Source organism: Pteropus vampyrus, unplaced genomic scaffold (genome assembly GCF_000151845.1).
Source record: "Pteropus vampyrus isolate Shadow unplaced genomic scaffold, Pvam_2.0 Scaffold138, whole genome shotgun sequence".
NCBI lineage: Eukaryota > Metazoa > Chordata > Mammalia > Chiroptera > Pteropodidae > Pteropus > Pteropus vampyrus.
Genome location: NW_011888919.1, coordinates 1,726,338 through 1,731,085, shown reverse-complemented (window position 1 = coordinate 1,731,085; position 4,748 = coordinate 1,726,338).

Genomic DNA, 4,748 nt, shown 5'->3' with positions numbered 1-4,748 from the left:
TAAAAATCAAAACCGTAGCGGTCAGGTGTGTCTTCATAGGTAGAAAAAGTGTAAAGAATAGCAATAAAATCATAAAAGAATACAGGTCATCTTGAGGGGAGGGAAAGAGCTGTGATTTGAAAGAGGCCTGAGGAGTTTCTGAGGAACTGGCGACACGATTTCTGAACTTGACTGTTCCCTTTTACGGTAGTTTGTGAAATAAAACATTATATTTCGGACAATTCTCCACATTATATTTCAGAATTTTTAAATATATATATCTTTAAATCCCACGATTCCACATTTCTCTGTTCCTTAGATGACTTGGTTCTCCAGGGGGCAAATTCCTGACCCAGGCATGGAGGCTGGAGGGTGCAGCAGGAACCCACACGCAGAGGATGCAGGATCTGAAACACGCGATACGATTAGATTTTCCCAGAAGTGAGCCAATGTACTGTGACTCTGTGTGACCACAGCAGGCCAAAGGGACAAGTTCGGAGGTGGGTAATATCTAAAGTAGATGCCACAAGCCAACCCCCATCCCGACCTCTCCTCCTGCAGAGTGTGACAGTGAGAGCTCTCGTTGATCTCGTCTCTCACCAGCCAGCCACACAGCCAAGTGCCCCACGTGCGGGAGCTCACCGAAGCCGGGCGCCATCCCCACGCTTTTGGATGTGGAAACCAAGCCTGCCCCGGGTTGCACAGCCTGGAGGCTGCAGGCAGTTGCTCCCGATGTGCAACACGTTTCTACGCTGGAGTAGTGGAAACACACACACACACACACACACACACACACACACGTCGGCACTCTTGTGGGACAGCGTTGGACACCAAGGATGCTCCCAACTTGGATAGTGGTTGGGGACAAGGGAGGTGAGTTCAGAGAGGCTCAAATGAGGAAGGGCTTGGTGTGACCTCTGACCTCGACTTTCTCAGGAGCCTGGGGGACTTTTGCATCTGTATATTTAGGCCCTGGTGGCCACAGTGGAGGTTGTGGCCTCGGGCTAGGGAGGTGCCGACTTCAGGGGGAAAACTTGGCTTTTCAGGGAAGGTGCTGTCCCTTGCTCTGGGATAGGCTCAGTGCCCTGGGGACATGGGAAAGGGGACTGCTAGTTCACTGGGGAGGCTTGCCCCACTTCAGGTCACAGGTAGGCTGATGGGGGACGACATGCTTCCCCAACTCAAGGCCTCAGAAGTAAGCACTAACCTGACGAAGGTGGCATGCACCAGCTCGCTCCCGGGTTTACAGTCCGGGACAAGACAATCTCACTGTCGTGGTGCTTCTAGGACCATGGCCAATTCGAACCACACAACTCAGTAAGCTAGCCTGATGGAGGAGGCAGGACCCAGACTCACCCTCGGGGAGCATTAGCATGATGGTGGAGGCATGTCCACCACGTCCAGGAAGCTCTGGTCTAGTCTAGTACTCATCCAAATGTCCCCTGGGAGAGGGGTGCGAAACTGTCCCCTGGGCTGAGAACCACTGTCCTAGACAGATGAGGGAACTCCCAGTCTAATGAGAGGCCTGCCCCAGACACCCTTCCCTCCCAGGGAGGGCGGAGGGGGGTAGTTCCAAGTTCCAAGTCCAGATGGGAGAAGCATCACCCACCCACTCTTAGACATAGGAATCTGTGGAGAAGCCACACCCTCCTCAGGAAGCATCTGCTCTGATGAAGGAGGAACACATCTGGAATTCATGAGGAATTCCTGCACCGATGGAGGACGAGGACCTTCCCCACCGCAGGGACCTCCGCGTCTGGGGAGGCCTGCCTCCGCCCTTGGGGAGCTCCGTCTGTCCAGGGAGGCAGCCCCGCCCCCGCCGGCCTCACATCTTGCACATTCGCCCTGCTCCCCTGCTGACTGAATGAGCAGTCAGGGGGCTCCCCCATCCTCACCTCTGTGAAGTATCTTAGAATCGGGAACTTCTGCAGGAGGACCCACGGTATCTCCGCCCTGGGACTTCCCTTTATTTCTCAGCCCAAGCCCTGGGCCTCGCGAGGGGTCAGACACGCCCACCCTGCAGATCCCCGCTCTCCTCTCGGCCCCTCGTGGCAGTCACAGTGGCGACACCACCTGGCTACGGAGTGTCCAGGGTGCCTGGCTTGGTGGGTGCCTTCCACGCCTGCCCTCGATGGTGCCCCACGCTGGGAAGGAGGGGTCCACGTCCACGGTTCTGATCAGGCTCAGAGGGCAGAGCAGCTGCCCCTCCGCCACACCGCCAGACACTGGCGGAATGGACCGTAGACCCAGAATCGTCACGCTCCTTAGGGCCGAGCGTGATGTATTTGCGCCAGGCAACGGTGCCAAAGGCTTTATGGATGACTCGATCTTCTCCACTATCGTGTTATTATTCTCATGGCTCAGAGGGGGAAACTGAGGCCCAGAGGGCTCAGGTGCTGCTCTAAAGCCACCCAGGCAGAGCTGACACTTCCCTTCAGGCTGACTCCAAAGACCGTTGTCCTTTGGAGTTGAGTCGGGTCCTACAGAAAGGAGTCTGCAGAAAGACGCTGAGCATTAAGAGGGCAAAGGTTTATGGAGGGCAAGCAATGGTCGGTCCGGGGAAGGCAGAGCAGGACTGGGTCTGGGGAACCGTGGGACCGCAGTGTCAGCCTGAGGGGGGTCCTTGAAGCAGAATGCTCATTAGAGGAACTTCACAGTGGGCAGAATGGCCAGAGCCTCCTACCCTGCCTGGCTCAGTCTGTGGCCGGAGACCAGCAAAGGGATCGGCAAGCTAAAGGCAGACCTCGACGGAGCCGGCCGGGCGAGGCTGTCGGCCACTGTCAGCCACCTCCACGCCTAGAAGCTGGGCCACACGTCTTTTCTTGAAGGGGGACCCAAGCAGCATGCCTCTGTGGCAGTGACTCCGAGTCACCCCACTCTCTAGATTAATAATACCAATCATTTAAAAACAATATCCGCCATCTACTGAGAACTTACTCTGTGCCGGCCTGTGTCAATGTGTGTGAACGCATCTGACACTCACGACAACCCCGTGAGGCATGCATTATCTTTGCTTCTGTTTTATAGACCAAGAAATCGAGGCTCAGAGAGGGTAAGTCACTTGCCCAGGGTCACAAAGTTGGTAAGTAGCGGAGCTGGGACTCGAACCTAAACAATTAGACGGTGAGCCCCACTTACGCATGAGGACCCCGAGGCCAGCATTACATTGCCTGCTGGCTGCCAGCACCTTGCCCTACACCCGCCCTTCCCAGGCATTCCCTCCCACCACACCAGCCTGTCTGATGGAGGCAGTGCTTGGGGATGGCGGGGGAGGGTGTCCAGTCTTGGGGCCCCGTGAGAGAAGATGTTGCAATCCTCTGACTCAGCGTTGTGCATGCAGACCCAGCAAGAGGGAGAAAGGGGAAGATTAAGTCCTGGCCAAGTCCCCAGATAGGCTGATTTGGCTCGGTGACAGGGGGGTTCCAGCAGCTGCCAAGGCCTCAGAGTGTTGGGTGGGGAGGAACCAGGAGGTTCAGACCGTGCTCCAGGAGGCTGGCCTCCACTCACCCCGGTAGTGGGGCCGGGGCAGCCACGGGGAGCAGAGTTATCTGCAGACCCGGGGTGGTCTTCCAGTCCAGAGCCCGGCGGGAGGCTGTGTGACCTTGGGCAAGTCCCTCCTCATCTGGGCTCACGGTCTCTGTCTTTGTGAAATTCACTTGCCCTCCCTGAGCCTCTCTGAAGTCTCATTCTCTTCCTTCCTCTCCATCTGCTCTGCCCTCCCTGTGCCTGGAGGCACGGACCATGCTAATCCCCGAAGTGCCCTTGGGCATAGGACTTCGCCACTTCGTTCCTCAATTTTCCCATTTAAACCATTCCTTCCCAGGGAAAAAGGCTCTAGAATGGAGCTGGGAGAGACGGCTTGCAATCTCCGAGACTAATGATCACACCTTCCAGGTCAGTGGGTGCAACCAGGGTGCTGGGGTCACAGCGACCTGGCTTAAAATCTCGACCCTACCTTGGCCCTCACCATATGACCCTGGGAAGTGACTTCACTCCTCTGTGCCTGTTTCCTTCTCTGTAAGATGGGGATTTTTGTTGAATTTTCCTCACATGGTGCCAAGAGGATTAAGTGGGCCAATTCCTAGTGGGATCTCGGCCCAGAGTAAATGGGACCATCTTGCCTCATTTCTGGGCAGTAAAAGGAGGCAAGGAAGGCCTGGCCTAATGGGTCAAGGCCGGCCATGTGGATACAAGAATGGATGTTAGTCATTCCTTCCTTCATTCATTCCTTCATTCATTCTGCACACCTGGTCTCACTTCATCTGCCCGGCATCCTGTGAGGCAGAAGCTGTTTCACGCCCAACTATAAAGTCACACAAAAGGCACAGAGACACAGACCGAAAGCCACCTCTCCAAGGTCACGCAGCTAACACATGGCAGAGCCAAGTCTCGAACGCATGTCTCTAAGCCAAGCATGTTGAATCCAAATTTCCTCAATGAAACGGGTCCTGCTATTGAAAATTTGAGTTAATTGATGATGATAATAATAATTAGTATTCCTATGGTTATGAGAGGAATAATAGCAATAGAAGCTCCATCGAATAGAGCACTTTCTGCCCATCGGAGCAGAATAGAAGTATTATTTTCTTGACTGACTCATTTTATAGATGAGGATTTTTTAAATTTAATTAATTTTTTTTTTTAATGGTGACATTGGTTAATGAAATCCAGTAAGTTTCAGCTGTACACTTTAACAGTAAGGCATACATATATATTTATACTGTGTGTTCACCTCCCATAGTTAGATTTTTTTCTGGCACCACATATTT